Raw genomic sequence first — 18,079 nt, forward strand, 5'->3', positions numbered from 1 at the left:
ATGAATTATTCGGAATAATAAACACTTTGATGAACCATTTTTTTTGCGGCCACGCGACCATTTCCGATCAACCGATATATCGGCCAGGTGACCTCTTCGACCTTACATCATTTTCGACCTTATTGGTTTGTTTCGATAATACTGTACATATTTTGACGTAAACTGCAATGGAAGAGCATGAACTCTATTTGAGTAAAATACTGAATCCATTTACGTAATGCATCCAATTAAATATCCCCGACTCATTACTTGAATGGAGGTTTGAGTGTATTACAAATTTCAGGATAATTGCAATTGATTGAGGAGACGCTCCTGAAATCCTTTAGAATCACGGTGCTCCATTTACCGTTATTATAAAATAAAATATACCATCAAAACCTGAAACGCCATTCTCTTTATTTATCTATCCTACACCTCTGGGCAAATTTTTAAAATCATCTTTGGGCGAAATTTTTAGTTACGCCCTTTTAAAGGGCCTAACCTCTAAAAAATCGTGTTTTCTATAGAATAACACCACATTTCATAACAGAATCATGAATTAAAGGCATCAATAACAAAAAATATCATGAATAATATTGAAATTTGGTAGTATGCATAAATATCGGTGGAGTACATTTTCTATCAAAATTGGTCATTACGCCAATACACGGTATTTCAGAAGGGCGTAACTGCTTTTTTGATACGGCACGTTCTTTTATGGATGTAGATTGCATGTCACCCCTCTAATGTAAGCCATCGAAAGAGGAGCATTCTTTTCGTTTAGAAGTGCCATGCCACAGCTTTGAAAAAGGTGTTGTTTTAGAAAGTTGTTACGCCTTGTTGAAATGCTGAGGCTGAGAAGACAAAACGTAGAAATGAAAAAAAAAATCGAAAGACAATATTGCGCGTTTAACCGTAGATTATCGCGCAAAAATGTTCAAAATCGCTAATAGATCGTCGCCAGTACATCATATCGTGTTCGTGTCTTCTACGATAAGTGCGGAAAATAGCTAAGAATTGGCCGCACAGAAGACACCGAAAAAGTTAATTGCAACCACGCATATCTATTAACATTTTTGAAAAACTTTGCGCGATATTTTTTCTTGCAATGTTCAATAGATTGATAAAAGTAAAATCAGTAGGAATAAAAGGTCTTACCTACATATAAAAAAAAAAAATTTCATGCAGCATATTATGTTCGATTAGTTGAAGCCTATTTCGGCTTTTTTGTCTTTTAGCCTTGTAATGCTTTTGGTTTTCTATTCTTATAAGTTGTAACAGACATATTTCTTTTTGTTTAATTTATGGTTGCCCATATTTGACTTTTGCTTTTAAAGCAGATTTGCTGTATAGAGAGTGTACACTTTCTAGACCAACATGTGAAAAGGGCGGAACATACGTTGAACGCCTCATCTTCTTCCGTCTCTCCTAGGCGTGTTTTAATTCATTCATGCAAATTTATCCTGTTATCAGATATCTGTTACTGGTTAGAGTTTACGTGAATAATGGGAAATACGCTCAGGAGGATATAAAGAAGCAGAAATTTGCAATGTTTGTTACGCACTTTTCAAATAATAGTATAAACTAGATTGAGTTTAACCCTCGAGCAGTCGCGTCTTCAACTACCTACAACGGCACTACGTTCACACTGTGTATCCCAAGCGTGCATTTTTCATGGTGCGTGAACTCAGTACACGACACGACCGCCCCCAGGTTAAATAAGGGCGAAAGTAACATGAGCGAATTCTCTTCATCGACTCTCTCTTCTTCAAATTAAAGTGTCAAGATGCAAGTATGGTTGCACTTTTTGGTCATAAATCGCTAGATTGCGATGCAATCTAGCGTCTAAGTGTGAAAAAATCGATTGAATTTGCATCTTGTCACTTTAATTTGGAGAAGAGAGAGTCGATGAAGAGAAATCGATCATGTTACTTTCGCCCTTATTTAAACTCAATCAGTGATAACATTTCAAAAAGGCGATACTGCTTGACGAAACCAAACCTTTATCTTTCCGACGCAATGAACAACCACTACTGGGCGGAGAAAATGCAATTCTTTCTGATAGTGGTTGTTGGTGTCCTGGGGAAGATGAGATACGATCTACAGCTATGGGAGAAGATATTGTGTTGAAGATCAGTTACGTCCTTTTGAAATGTTGGTGCTGGATGCATGTGAATACTATCACCTTGACTGAGAGTAATATGAACATCTATAGACATTTGGAATTACAATACAATATACTTTCAATTGAATTGTTACACCGATGAAATGTTTGTTTTCTATAGGCCCTAAGAACGCCTACCGTATATTGACGTAATGACCAATTTTGATAGAAAATGTACTCCACTAATATTTATATGAAAGCATACTACCAAATTTCAATATTATTCATAATAATTTTTGTTATTGATGCCTTTAATTCATGATTCTGTTATGAAATGTGGTGTTATTCTATAGAAAACACGATTTTTTAGAGGTTAGGCCCTTTAAAAGGGCGTAACTCAAAATTTCGCCCAAAGATGATTTTAAAACTTTGCCCAGAGGTGTAGGATAGATAAATAAAGAGAATGGCGTTTCAGGTTTTGATGGTATATTTTATTTTATAATAACGGTAAATGGAGCACCGTGGAATGCCCTGCTACCCCATGAGACTCGTAGAACATCCCTGGATTTCCCCTGAAACCTCCCGGAACCCTCTGAAACGCCCCTTGAACTTTTCAGAAAGCGCTTGAACTCATGCTTGACATCATTTGGATAGTCCTTGGCTCTTTTAAAACTCCGTGCGATCGCCTGGAACACTCCTGGAATACCCTGAAACCCCCGAAACACATCTAGAACACTCTAAATCCCAATGAAAACCTCTAAAATTCCCTGGAATACCTCTGAAACTCCCTGAAGCACCCTTGACACCCCCTACAACGCCCTTGTAACCTTCTACAACGTCCCTGAACCGCCCTGGAATATCACTGACTCTCCTAGAACGCCACCGATATCAACTGGAACGTCCCGAACCCCCTTGAAACCCCCTGGAACACCTCTGAAATCTCCTAAAGCACCTGTTACGCCCATTAAACTCCCTGAAACCCCATTGAACACATCTGAAACGGCCCTGGAAGGTGTCCGGCCATTTGGCCGAATGCCGTTTGGCCGAATCGTGATCAAAAGAATTCAGAAGAAGCTTTTGACATTCTAACTGCCAATATGATCATCAGAAATATTTCCTTCTTTTAATCATAGGCTTTTTTTTTCAGTTCGTTTTTTTTTCTTCTCCCTATCTGTGTTGACATTATGTTTTGGGCTGGTGGTTCAAAAACGTACGTGCAGTACGACTGAATCCCACTCCCGCACAAAATGTTGAGGTGAATTTTTGCATCGCTAAGCAAAGTAAACATTAGAATATTTTGTTTTCAATTTATTTTTGACAGCACAACAGAAAATGCTGCTCGGAGTGAATTTTGCCGTTATAATTTATCACGGATAGCAATACTTTGATCGTTTTAGGTAACGTAATCAAACGAGCTACAACTGACAGCTGCATTTGAGCTACACTTAACGTTGCTTTATTTCCACTTCGCAAGTCTCGTGTCAGGTTTTAACATTCAGAGATTAGTTGGCGTTGAAGCTGCCAATATTTTTTCACAGATTTTTCCTTCTTTGACGCCAAATAACCCTTTCGGCCAAATGACCCGGAACCCACCTGGAACGCCCCTGAAATCCTCTGGAAAGTCCTTGAAACATCTTGAAAACCCCTGGAATGCCTGTAAAACTTCCTGAAATATCCTTGGAACTGGACCGCTTCTGAAACACTCCCGAGATCGATAAAAATGAGGCAGTCATCCTCTTCTTCTAGACGTTACATCCCCACTGGGACAAAGCCTGCTTCTCAGCATTGTTTTAAGTGCACTTCCGCATTTATTAACTGGGAGCTTCTTCTGCCAATGCATGTGCATAGCGTGCGGTTGGCACGAAGATACTCTGCGATCAAGGAAGTCAAGGGAATTTCCTTTACGAAAAGTTCTTGAACTGACCGGGAATCGAACCCGTCACCCTCAGCTTGATCATGCTGAATACCCATTCCTTTACAGCTGTGGCTAGGATGATCTTGTTTTTATAATAACATAATCTTGTACAAAAAAAAGCTCAAATTTTGAAGGCATAGTGTTACTTTAATTGACAAATTGAGATATAAATTTGAGAAAAAAAAATTACCACTTATTTTGGTGGGGTTTGAATGCACAACTCCGTATCGCTAGCCGGATGCTTTTACCAACTAAGCCACAGAAAGTTGTGATTCTGTGAAATGTGACTGGATTTGAAGCACACCGCTAATCGGGTCCGTCATCCATAACTTTATCCCTCTTTCGGCTTAGATGTCAATCTTGCACACTCTCGCGGTTATGCCTCGCGTAAGCGATACGGAGTCGTGGAATCGAATCCCACCAAAACAAGTGGTAATATTGTGGGCTTCGTGGCCGAGCGGTTAGCGGCGTCAGTCGTTTAGGTGTCTTGTAAGCCTCGGATTGTGGGTTCGATTCCCGCTCCAGTCGGGGAAAACTTTTCGTCAAACGGAAAATTCACAACTGGGCCACTGGGTGTTATATGTGTTGTCCGTTGTCGAATGTTATTAATGCTCAGTCTGTAGAGGCCGCAAAGTCGAAGACGGTATAATTGTCTTTTAAACATATCTTCACCTTTAAAAGGCCGCTTAAAAAGTTTCCAAAAAATGCTTAATTCTTTATAAAGAAAGTTCTACAAACAACAATTATTTTAAGAATATCATATTTTTGAATTTGATCTAAATATCTTGATAGTTTCAAACAGACATTTGACAAATTCATGCCGACCAGATGGGTGTAAACAGTTTTACATTGATCGTTTGTCTCACAACTCGGTGATACAGCCGAGAGGTATAGAACGTGCCTCGCACTCAGCAGACCAGAGTTCGAATCCAGTTTATTATTTTACTTACGTATGTTTTATCTCTCGCTTCGGCTCTAGCGATTGCTAGCTCGACTTTATTTGTGATAGAAGACGTAAATTTGTGTCAAACTCCTTTTATGTGCATCCAAGTGAACTTAAATTTACATGATTTTGTATGATAACAGCGGCCAGGGGACGTTTCTAGAGGAAAGCAAAGGGAGGTTGCAGGGGGTCCCACAGAGGTCTCAGAAACATTTCAAGGGGATGTAAGAGGTCCTATCAAAGGGCTTCAGAGGGCTCCATGGAGTCTCGGTGGAAATTCAGGGGGTTTCAGGGGTGGAGATTGTGTGAGATCGTGGGGACATTGGTTTTCGGAGCAGGTTTCGGTATTCGATGGTCTAAGGGGGGGGTTTGAAGGCATTGTAGAGAGTTCCAGAGGATTTCCGACGGGTTTTGGAGGCGTTACGGAAACGTTTTCGGTGGATTCGGAGGTGCATTACATGGAACCCGATGCGGTTTAGGAGGATTGTGGAAGCATTCCAGGAAGTTTGAGAGGATTTCCAGTGGGTTTCAAAAGTGATACGGAGGCGTTACGAAGGCGTTTTCAGGGGTTTCGGAGAGTCTAAGGTGCGTTACATGGGGTCCTTCAAAAAAGTTACGAAGGCGTTATGGAGGCGTTACGGAAATTTTCACTCGTTTTGGTGGGTCTTAGGTGCGTTACATGGAATCCGAGATGGTTTTAGGGGGATTTTGAAACAATTTCAGAAAGTTTCAGAAGGTTTCGGGGATTTGAGAGGGTCTCAGATACGATACATGGGCCCGAGGAATTGTAGAAGCATTTCAGGAAGTTTCAGAGGATTTCCAGCGGGTTTCATTGGCATTGAAATGTCGAAATGTCTCTAAAATGCATTGAAACGCCCCTGAAACCCCTTGTAACGTAACACTCTTCAAAGTCTCCTGATACATCCTATAATCACACTTGAAGTCCCTGAAGCCCTTAATACTATGTATCGAAACGCCCCTGAAATCCCCGTAATCCCCTTAAAACGCAAACAAAACCAGACGCGACGCCCTTAATAAACTCATGAAATTCCCGAAACAACCCCCTGAAACACCACTGTACCCCCCTTTAAAACCGCCTTTTTAAGGCTCTCGGGGAACTCCCGGGAAACCACCTTGACCCCATCTCAAACGCCGAGAAGCAAGAATTATTCTCGCAAACTAAGGTTCCTCATAAGGGAACGTCCATAAATTACGTCACGCTTTTAGGGGGACAGTTCATTAAAGTGTGACAACCCATAGAAAAAAATCAGAGGTCTCATACAAAAAGTATGACATAGGGGAGAGGGGGGGATTGAAAATGGGCAGTTTTTGCGTGACGTAATTTATGGACGCTCCCTATATACTACCTCAACCAAATTTATGCACGAAATGTTTTATGCCTTTTTCAACTTATGCACATTTTTAATTTATGCAACCACAGCCAGGTGCACAAAAAGAGATTTCAGTATATTTGAAGAAATAAACTAAAAAAAGAGACGAATGCCTCAGAGGTAATGTAATAAATAAAATAAATAAAAAAAAAGAAAAAAACTAAAGAAAGCTCTGACTCAACCAAGGAACCAACGAGAGGTTTGGAAGAACTAACGGGCATCTTCAGTGTGCAAAGTATTGATGGTATTCTTTTTTTAGGTCAATATCGGAAAGAGAAGAGCAGGTGATGTTTGTAATCGCTTGCCCACGGTAGGATGTATATATCACTGTGTCTGCACAAGCTCGTGTTTTGGCTCGTGTGGATGTTTTGGGAGTAAATGGACGATCCAAAGATTTAACTCAGGATCTTCTATGAATCAGCCAAGGGCTGAAAGTCTCTTAAATAAAGACAAATCAATCAATCAATACATATGTATCAAAAATGGTCACCACTAAACTACCAACACCAAGTCCTTCGAATTCCATCCACCAAATTCTTAAGACAAAAAGAGGTATGATACAATTGTTAATTATATGAGGTGTTAATTTTCAATATGAGTAAATATTTATAATTATTGCAATAGTATTTCTTTGAAACGTCTTCAAGGTTTCTGATTGAAATGCTAACATGCGAACAAAAATTGTTTGATTCAGATATGATACGAGGAAAATGTTTCCAACCTGTTTCGTATTGATAACGAGAGTCTATTAGTAGTGGCAATACCTTTCTTCTTTAAATCGTTTTCTATTCAACGATATATCCAAACCCCACACAAGGTTATTCTGTTCAGTTAATTGGAAAATAGCACTATGAGTGTGATGTTTGGTTCCAACATTTCCAGATAGGTGGTAGAACCCATTAGTGCGGACGTGTGTGCTGAGAGCAACCAACAACACTGGCTAGGGTCAAAGCAAAAGCTAACAAATTGACAGACGTTTGTGGCCTGTGCGACACATTTTGAATTTTGCAGAAAGTAAAAGTACATCGTGAATATTGCAAATCTGGGGTGTTGTTGTTTTGCGTGTTTACAATTTGTTCATGATAAGGTGTAATTGGTATACATTGTTGGGGGCAGTGAGTAATTTCATCTGCAGCCTGTGTCTGTGATTGCAATGGTGCATGAAATAGTAGCCCAATTTTGTAGGCTTCCCCAAGGGAGTTGACTGTGCGTATGTGACTAATTAAGGTTGGCGGACAAGCGAAACGCATATGCTACAGATTAATTCATTGCTATAATGCGAAACAACATCAGGGCGGCCTTATGTGGTCCATAAGCTACTTTGAAAAGACATTTACTAATAAAATTTCTATTTTTTAAAAGCATCTTCCGCTTCAAAAAGATAATATGTATCCTACTTTATGTAGGTTTCACAAATTTCTGCTATCATAAATCCAAACTCCCAATCTCCCACGATTGGCTTCACCTTATTTTTACGACTAACCAGCAGACCCTTCCAAAAGTGCCTTGGCCTTATCAATGGCCACTAAATCTGCTGGCTGGCAAACGAAAGAGAGTATGATTCATGACCTGGATGAAACTTTCTTATCCTCGCAATACTGTTTATTGACCCGACAGCAAGCGTGAGATGCAGTAGAAAAGGGAAGAATTGTTTTATGATTTAGGGGAGGGTGTTCTGGAAAGCACCTATTGCTTCTTTAATTCAAGGTTTTCAAGAATAAATTTATGTTGAGCGTAGTTTCAGCATTTTTGCCGAGCTTTTTCATTGAAATATTAATACAGTTTTCTTCTTGGGGTATACTGCATCGTAGGTTCTGTTACCTTTTCTGGTACGGCCTCTTAGCCCTCTAGGATAATTTCGACGCACCCAGAGGGGGAAGCGTCCTAAGCCCTAGGCCGCTGGTCTAGAGCCTCGGCAGCCTACGGGGTGGGTACACACGACCTCTTTTGGTCCTCGAGTCCCAGTGTCGTTTGAGGTTATGGGGAGGTTTTCGGACCTTGCGAATAACTAAAGATTGGATGTTAGTTTAGAAACGCTTTAATTACTCACTAGATGAACTGCTAAATCGTGGATGGCTTAGGCTTGTTGGTGGATGGCAGGAGCTGGTTGGTGGAACGTGGTGCGCTTTGACGGAGATAGCAATGGCGGTGGTAGCTTGGAAACTGCGAGCATCGAAGGCGGTTGGTGGAGGCGGAAGTACACAGGTGGTTTCGGCGAGGTTCGTCACGAGGCTTGTCGGCGACCGTTGTCACTGTGGCGTCGGTGGTGTGTGGGAGTTCGTCCCGGAAATTAAGGTCGTCTTTGTCGGTTAGCGGATAGTGTGTCGGATCTTCGAAACTTCCAAAGGGGGGGGGAGGTTGGGGGTGGTATCCGCGACGGGAACCGGCTTTCTCTTTTACGGTTAGCCGTGACGATTGAAAATCGTGCAGGGCGAGACCGGTTAGCTCTGACCGATCCTTGGCGGTTAACCAGTCACCAATGGCGTTACTGGTGATCGGGGCTCTAAGGACAGTTGAACCGTCCCAAATCGCCTTTGAACTTGGCGGGAAACAAACTTTTGGAGAAACTTTTTGGAATAAAGAGTCGAACTGTTCGCGAATCACGACCACGGTCACAACTTAAGAGCTCCGATCACCAGTAACGCCATTGGTTACTGGTTAACCGCCAAGGATCGGACAGAGCTAACCGGTCTCGAACCCTCTGGGTGCGTCGAAATTATCTTCGAGGGCTAAAAGGGCCGTACCAGAAACGGTAACAGTTCATACTGTATCGTTCACCCCTTGTACGAGCATGCCTTCTATTTCACCCTCCCCTCTGCCACACATTGTCCTCGTAAGTCCCTGAGCCTGCTCGAGACAACAAACTTGGACAGCGAAACTTTTGTCGTCTGATACATGAGCCTGTAGGAGTAGCTTCGTGGCCCAATTTCAAAAGATACCCAACAGAACGAAGGGAAGGGTCAGATCGTCTTGATATGACAGGTCACACAAATTTCTGTTCGGTACGGTTGAAATGTGAACAGAAGCTTAGTTCGGAAAGACATCAACATGCATGCTCGATGGGGACCGAAGAACTAAGACGGTGCATGCCTTCAGTCATCTTTTTTTCACCAATCTGACGTGAATGGCAACTCCAGTCCGAAATGGAGTTCACCCGAATGAAAGGAGAAAATTCTGAAATTGGATATTTGATTGCAGCACAAAAGAATCCATATTGAGCGCGTGTTGGCTCAACCTCAAGTGCACGTTGCGGTTAACGTCTTGGCCGGAGTGCATGTAGGTTCCTTCGAGGGCCTGCACATGGCAAATGAAGTGTTGGCAATCAGCGATTATATTACCTCCCTCACAGAAGCGTCATCAACGTTCGCTCATCATACAAAGGATGATTCACTCTCCCTCTTGCAGAAAATTGAAGAAAATGTAAACAACGTATTTCATTGCCATTATATAGCCATAATTTCATGCTTTCAGTACCACTAAGAGCATAATTGTGTGTTTTCTTCCGAGTATCCTCACACCCTTCGAATATTCAGCTCTATGCAAGAGTTCAAACAGTGCGATTGCCATCCAATGACGTGATATTCCAGGAGCGAAAACTCATCCAACTAGACAGCGAGCAGTTGTCTTGGGGATTGGCGTTGGTGTTGTTCTTTCCAGTCAGTCTTAAGTAGGAGCCGGCTGCCGAAATATTGCTGCGACTTCTGTTTTCAGCATCTCAGAGATCTTACGGTTCAACGGTAATGAACACCCCGTTGTCAACGAGCAAACAAACAAACAAACAACAACCACCACGTGCCACGTGGCACGTGACAGTGGGTAATCGAAAAATATTGCATACGTTTGTTTTTATTCAGAGAGAAGTTTGTTTTGTTGGAGTGAATTTTTAATAGCTTTTTTGTGTTTTATCAACTTGTTTGCTTCTTTTCCATTGCTTCATTTTTTTTTCTAAATAATATGAATATTATTAATTCAGCGTAACACTTCATACCCGACACTTCTACAGTTATTCACTAAGAACTTTGCATGCCATCAGTCCACTAGGAACATTATATGCCCCTGATGTCCTAGGTACAATGCCAAAAAACTCTTTAAGAAAATATTGCTTATTATTTTTATTATTATTTTTTTTTCGGAATTTCATCCAAATTCCAATAGAATAATATTTAGAAATTAGTTCAGATTTTTTGTTTTTTAAATTAATCTGAAATGCTTTGAGAAGTTTTTCTTCAAAAAGTCGGCCAGATAATCTTTCAAAATTCTTCCAGTTATTGTTTCGGAATTTATAAACAAGTATTCCTCCAGAAATTGCCACAGAAATTCCTTCACCATTTTTATATTAATCCTCAAGGATTTATCAGTCATTCTTTTACAGATTTCTTCTGAAATACCACTTATCTCTTCGGAAATAATTTCAGAAACTCCTACATGGAATCGTTCAGAAAAACTTTGAGAAATTACCAAAGAGATTTTCAGAAAGTTTTCCAGGCGTTTCTCAAAAATCAATCTAAGGCTTCCTTCAGAGTTTCGCCAACTAATTGCGCAAACATTTTTTTGTGTCTTCATTAGCCAGGGGGTAGTTCATCTCGGGACCCACGGCTTGACTTCCCTTGCGAAAGAATAACTCACATTTTGGGAAAATATTGGTACTGGGATTCGATCCTAGGTCCTCGGCGTTATGGCCATGAGCTTAAACCATCACACCAGGCCCGCTTGGCATACATTAGAAAATTGTCCATGGATTGCTTGAAGATTTTCTTCTTGGATTCTTTCAGAACATCTTCCCGACATTCCTTCAAAAATTTCTCGTCGGAAAAGAAAAAAATCTTTCGGAAATTCCCCGGACGCTTTCTTCAGAAATTCTCCTAGGAGTTTATTTAGTATTTCACACAGGTATTTCTCTACTAATTCCTACTAAATAAGGTTCATTCAAAATTTGTTCAGGGACTCCAATTTAAATTCTCAAAACAATGTACCCAGAAATTATCGATTATTCAGGGACTCTTCTACTCTTCCAGTAATTTTGCCGAATAATCCTCTATGGTCGTCTATAAATGACATAGCATTTTAGAGGGGAGGGGGGAGTCTTTGAAATTGCTACGAATCATGTATTAGGTATGGCGAAATAGGCTACGAGGGCCCCTAATGTATTTTCTCAGAAATGTCTTCAGTATTTTCTCTAAGATTTATTCCAAGGACATATCAACGAACTTCTTCCCACATTCTTCAAGGGTCTCATTCAAAATATTCTTCAAATTTCCAAATTTGTAAGGCGTTAAAATATTCCTCAAGACATTTTTCTTAGAATATTAACAGAGATTTATGCATGTATTTCTCCAGATTTTCCCTAACGGATTTCTTTATAAATTTGTCCATGGGTTCCTCCAGGAATTTCAGAAAATTGTCCAGGGATTAAATAAAGGTATTTCTTTAGGAATTTTTAAAAACATGTCAAAAAATTATTTTCGGAATTCCTCCACAGGTTTCCCAAGGAGTTTCTTCGGGTAATTCTGCAGGAATTGCTTCATTTATTCGATTTCTTCAAGCACTTTTCTTCAATACCTTCATTCTTCATTTATTCTACCAGGGGATCTTTCAATGCTCTCACCAGAGATTTTTTCAGGAACTAAACTAGAGATTTTTTTGCGAAATTCCTCCAAACCCTTTTTTTATCTGTTTAGCCCTGGGATAGTTCATCTCGGGACCCACGCATTACTTCCCTTCCGAAGGAAGAACTCACACGTGATAGTCATCACACCAGGTCCTCTTCACACCCCATTTAGAAATACTTCCAGAGATTTTTTTTATTAATATCCCCGACGAGTCATCCAATGTTCCGGATGTTTTTGTTACAGAAATTTGAACAGGGATTACGCTAGAAATTCTTCCATGGAGTTCTCAAGAAACTCTTACAGGGAATAGTTTTACAAAAACGTAACAAATTTTAAAAACATCACATATTAGATCAACAACTCCAATAGAAAGCAAACGTGATAAAACTAATACAACAATTTTCGAAATTTCTGTTAGAAAAAGCACTTTGTAATTTATATGAATTCATTAAGTTTTACAAGATTGTTTCAGACTTTTTTCAAATTTTTCTGTAACGAATTCCAATTAATTCCAATGCAATAAAAACACTTGCTGAAAACTTTTTGCTATTGTTTTATTTTTTTTTTCAATATTGTTTTTACACCTAAATGCTGAATTTTTTTTATTACATAATTAAAAGTAAAGAGTACCAAGTTTTCCTCCAGCTTAACCAGTTGTTATACACAGTTCGAAAAAAAAACCCTGTAAAATCATGACAAATCGAATGTAACAAAAGGACTTTTTTTACTTATTTTTGCTGTGTAGTTTAATTTTTTCCACCATATCACCTAACACATATTTAATACAATTTTTTAATGGGTTATATATGTTGAGGTCAAGAACAAAATCGTTTTTTATTATTTTATCTTAAAGTATGGGTTCTTAAGAATGGTATGTCAATTTCTCATAGAGATTCAAGCAGTACGAGCAAATACAGTCAGGTTTTTTTACGCGGGGGATACGTACCGCGGGCCCATATATCCGAGGCGGTAAACGAACGGGTATTCAGCATGACCATGCTGAGGGTGACGGGTTCGATTCCCGGTCGGTCCAGGATCTTTTCGTAAAGGAAATTTCCTTGACTTCCTTGGGCATAGAGTATCTTCGTGCCTGCCACACGATATACACATGCAAAATGGTCATTGGCAGAGGAAGCTCTCAGTTAATAACTGTGGAAGTGCTCATAGAATACTAAGCTGAGAAGCAGGCTCTGTCCCAGTGAGGACGTTACGCCAAGAAGAGGAGAGAGGACGTACCGCGTAAAAAAAAACTCAGTTCAAATTAACAAAAAAAAAAACGCGTAAAAAAGTCTCACCATTTCTCGACGAAACATGCAAAAATAAGACGATGAAATTTTTTTGTATGGAGTTTTCATTTACGCGGCCGCGTAAATCAAAACCGCGTAAAAAAAGACCTGACTGTATATAGCGTTTTGCGCCTCGCTCCCTTACGGGCGCGTAGTACAAACTTAACCCTTTATAAGGCCGAGAGAACCAGGCACGGAATCCACTCGTTCTACATTGGAATATAAAGTAGGTACATGTGGTGTAATGAACAAAAACGATTTTATTTTCAAAAAATTCGATAGTCGATTTTGTATGAAAAAAAATGGTCTAAATTTCTACTTTTTGTCAACAAAGTTTAAAATGTTGTTATTTTGTGATGCGATCATCAATCTTGCTGATTTTGTGATTGCCCTAATATTCAAGAGTGACAAGTTTGAACTCGATTGGTCAATTATTTTGGACGATATGGCAATTTTAGTTCATGCCCATTTATTATAGTACATTTTTTTTCAAAAAGCTGAGTTTCTAAAATAAATTAAGCAATCAAGTTGAAATATTGTCCACAAGTAAAAGGAACATAGGCCTTTCATTCCCCATCATTCGATTTTCAATTCGCTCACCATAACAGAAGTTCGAGCTTATAAACCTTTATGCACTCAAAAATGGCAGTTTTTGGAGAGACATTTTGTTCTTAAAAAGCCTATTCATATTTGTTATGGCTCAAAAAAATCACGAGTGTTCACAAAGGCCTAATGTGTCCATCAGTTAAAACAGAAATTGTAAAAATTTTCTAAACGAACACAAAAAAAATATGTGTATGAGGTGGCAATATAGGGGAAATTACCTATTCTCGGCCGTTTTGTTCTCTTCGTCTTTGGGGGTTTTTTGAAACCTATTGAACTCAGAGTTGGTCTCAAATCCTTCCCAACTAAGCTGAATTATATAGCCAAGTTTCAGCCAATTTGGCTGACAAAAAAACCCCCCTGACGAAGAGAACAAACCTGCCGATAATACCCATTGGCACCCTAGTTGCCACTGTCTTGAAAAGGGTTAAAACTTTAAACGCGAATATCTCGGAATTATTTTTTTTTTTAAAACGCCGTTGCGGTGACTACGATTGCGGAAACAGTTCTCAACCGATTTCAACCAAATTTTTTCAAGTGTTCACTATTCATGTGTCGTGTCCTTGAACGATCAACATTTGTCAAAAAAAAAATCATATCAGTGTTATATGGCATGGGAAAAGTGATTTTTTTTTTGAAAAAATCGTCTCCGTTTCTAAACTGAAAACATTTTTTTTAATAATTCTGATTCGTCAAGGACACCACAAGGTCCTCTAGTAACGGTTTTCTTTTGGGTTTGTACTTCCAGTTGAGCTGTTAGACTGTAAGGCGCTGTCCATGAATTATGTAGGCTTTTTTTCGACCATCTCAGTACCCCCTCCCCCCTCGTAGACTTTCGTTCATACCAAATTTTCGAAATTTGTATGGAGCGTAGACTTTGACCAGACCGGTCGGTTTTCACGGTAGGGCGACGGGAGTGCAAGTGTAGAAAGCGGATTCAAATTAGCTTGAGAATTTTCGTGTGGCAGACAATTTGCAGGTAAGAGTGATGGGGCTGCGAGTGAAAAATCCGATATCAGAATCTCGTTACAATACTCGTGGGTCAGTTGATTTTCACGGTTCGGAATCCGGGATCAGAATCGAGCACTGACCTTCGTGGGAAGGTCAGTGTTCACGGTTAAGTAAACGATGTATGCGCTGACGCGTTCGATATTGAACGACATTGACGTATGTGTATTACTCTTACTATAGGGTCCTAAAATTAAAGACGAGGCTTATATTCAATAATACGATCAAGCATGGTATTCTAATCGGAATTGTACATTAGTCGAACTTAAAAAACAAAGGAATCATAATAAATTTCAAAATGAGTAAAAAGGTAAATATTTCTACTTTGACATTTGAGGTCAACCTTGTGTGACTGAGCTCGACACTTTTCGCACTGGGAATTCAAAAATGTTCCTATCTGACATACACGGTGAAACAAAATCACTCAAAGTATGTGTTATAAGCTAGGGACGAGACAAAAGACTAAAAAAATAAAAATTATATATTTTCAACTACGGTTAATAAAAACGTCAAAAAATGAGTAAATATGTACTCTTGAACCATATATTGTGGCTTAAAACAAGAATCCCGATAGGACTTTAGGAGCCTATTGTGGGGTGGTCATTAAGACTAAATAAATCATAATCGTGATGGAAACCGCGACGTGTATTTCCCTATACCTAGTAGATCATAACACCTATCAGAGGTTGCTCCTTGATCCACACCTTACCCTACCCTAGTATTCACCACCTCTTCCCGTGACAACTGTGGGGATGTTGTGGATTCCTCGGTCTCTAGTAGCAACGGTTGTCGAACTAACATTCCTTCCTTATCCCAATGACCGTAAGGACGTGGCCGGCTCCATTATTGACTTTAAATTGCTGAACTCTCGAATTGTGCACATTAAGAATGGTTAGTTAGTCCCAAGCTTTCACATTCATTAGTTCTCTGTGCAACTTCGATTGTTGTGGTCAATCACGGAATAGCAACTACGATGTGCATGGTTATCTTTGCTTTGCTTTGCTTTATAAAAAAAAGATCAACTAATTTACAGATATGTGAATAGATCGCCTTGAACAACATTTAACAAGGTCCAATTTCTTTTATTTATTTGTTTTTTAAACTCGCTGCAACATAAGTATGGTTGGATGTAAGAAATATGCATAGATTATTCATTGAAACTTGTTCGTGGAATCTATTTTTGTCATCAATTTCATAAAAAATTCTCCAAAAAAATATCATCAGAAACGGTTGACCATCCTGGGCTATTTGGAAAATTTTGAAATTGGAAGTAAGCTTTCAACAGAAAAAGTTATAAAGAAAATCAAGGAGTAAGGTTTTTGAAAAATCAAATTCATATGATATCTAACACAGATACGAGATACACGATGAATATCAGTCTCAGTGTATTTTTTTTTATTTTTTTTTATCTGTATTAACGAGATTTTTAGCCCTAGGCTAGTTCATCTCGGGACCCACGCTTTACTTTCCTTCCGAAGGAAGAACTCACATTTTTTGAGTTTGTCGGGAGTGGGATTCGATCCCAGGTCCTCGGCGTGATAGTCAAGTGTTCTAACCATCTCGCCAGATCCGCTCCCTCAGTGTATTTGTATTTTTATATCCTCACACACTTCGAAGACAATATTTCAATCCAGAAAACCAAGCAAAGCAAGTTATAATTGTTTGAAGAAGAAAATTAGGATTTTTCCTACGCTCTTTTCGAAAGTTAGGTGAAGAATATTGCAAAACAAATATGAAAGTCATTTTCATACATGAGCAAAATTTCATTTGAATTGAAAAGGGTCGCGTCTACGCGATTCTTGCGTTGAGCTGGATATATTGAAGAGTTATTATGGAATCACAACGTTTTATCTGAGATGTTTTATGTTTGATTATCCGCAGACGTTTTATTCAGAAAAACGTACGCTTAATCATACCTTACTTTTAGTATAGTTGACACACCGAAAAGTAAAATAAACTCATAAAATCTCAATAACATAAACCATTAACAAGAATTTCGATCTGTTATGACTCATGAGTACAACAATCGCTTTCCCACAGGAGAAACATCTCAAGAATCCACGATATGATAATCTTGGTTACTAGGTCAGAGCATAGATTGAGACAATTCGTATTAGTGTTTACGTGCGCAGATAACGAGATGAATGGAATGATTGTTTAGGCAGTCTACCACACTTTGAGAACTAACGATATGCATATGAGCGTGACTCAATGGACTGGAATGTAAACGTCATTATGTAGCTTTCATTCTTGTCCGTTGTTGTTTCGCACTTCGCGTGGCCGTTAAGAAAAGTTTATATTTTTTCACTTTCGGTTTCCTGTATGGTATACCAAGATTTACTAAAACTTGTCGAATATGGAATGCTACCTTAGTTATAATTTGCGGTGAAGAGAAGCGAAAAAATATGCTCCAGTAGATTGGTTACCTCAAGAAGAATAAGAAGTTTGGAATTAGGTTTTACTACTTTTTTAACTTTTTTACTCTTACTCTTTTAGCTGATGGATGATGTGAGAATCTTGTGTTCTATCAAAGCCGTTAAAGATCCGTACAACATTTGAATAAAAGTTACATAAGCTACTCAGGTACTAGATTGATCGACAACTCATTCTAGCAAGTTTGTATGGTTAACATAATTTCCAAAAGCTTACATATTAGTTCCGGAGAAGTCATTGACTCAGGTCAACCACTACTCTGCTGTATAAACGCCACAATTCCCAGCTCATTACATTCCCACAAATTAACCCATAAGCAAAACCAAAATGTAAACCACCCTCAACAAACCGCTTCCATTTGACATGATAGGAATAGACAAACAGCCTGCGGTGTCGACCACTTGCACCACACAAACTGTTGCTCCTGTTCTATCGAGAGACGTTCGTTGAGCCGTAAGGATATATGTACAAACCTTACCGTTCTGCTGTAAATGTCACCCCCCTCTTCCAGTGTTGTAACCGACATCCATACCTTCATTCTTTACGTATCGACGACGACACACCACGCTCCGCATGCACTTTGGCTACGAAAAGAGGGATCAACATTCATTCGTACGGTAAAGCGGAAAAATGTGTCAACTTAAAGGATTTCCTTCGCCTGAATCCGGGTGAGCTAGGTACTCTGTTGAGCCGCCACACCACCGCACCATGGTAAGTATCATGGCAAAGAATGTGTGTACCGTCGTCGCATTCATATCGCTCGTTCAACTCGTTCGTTCCATTCCTGTCCGGCGTTGATGGTTCGTTA

General features: G+C 39.4%; 1 protein-coding gene across 4 annotated transcripts in view; it reads right to left on the minus strand.

The window, feature by feature from the left end:
• LOC115255819 (solute carrier organic anion transporter family member 4A1) overlaps positions 1–18,079 on the minus strand; it is a 129,869-nt gene that overhangs the window by 47,542 nt on the left and 64,248 nt on the right. The gene's annotated exons all lie outside the window — the stretch shown is intronic.

The sequence above is a fragment of the Aedes albopictus genome, chromosome 2, assembly GCF_035046485.1.
Source record: "Aedes albopictus strain Foshan chromosome 2, AalbF5, whole genome shotgun sequence".
Taxonomy (NCBI): domain Eukaryota; kingdom Metazoa; phylum Arthropoda; class Insecta; order Diptera; family Culicidae; genus Aedes; species Aedes albopictus.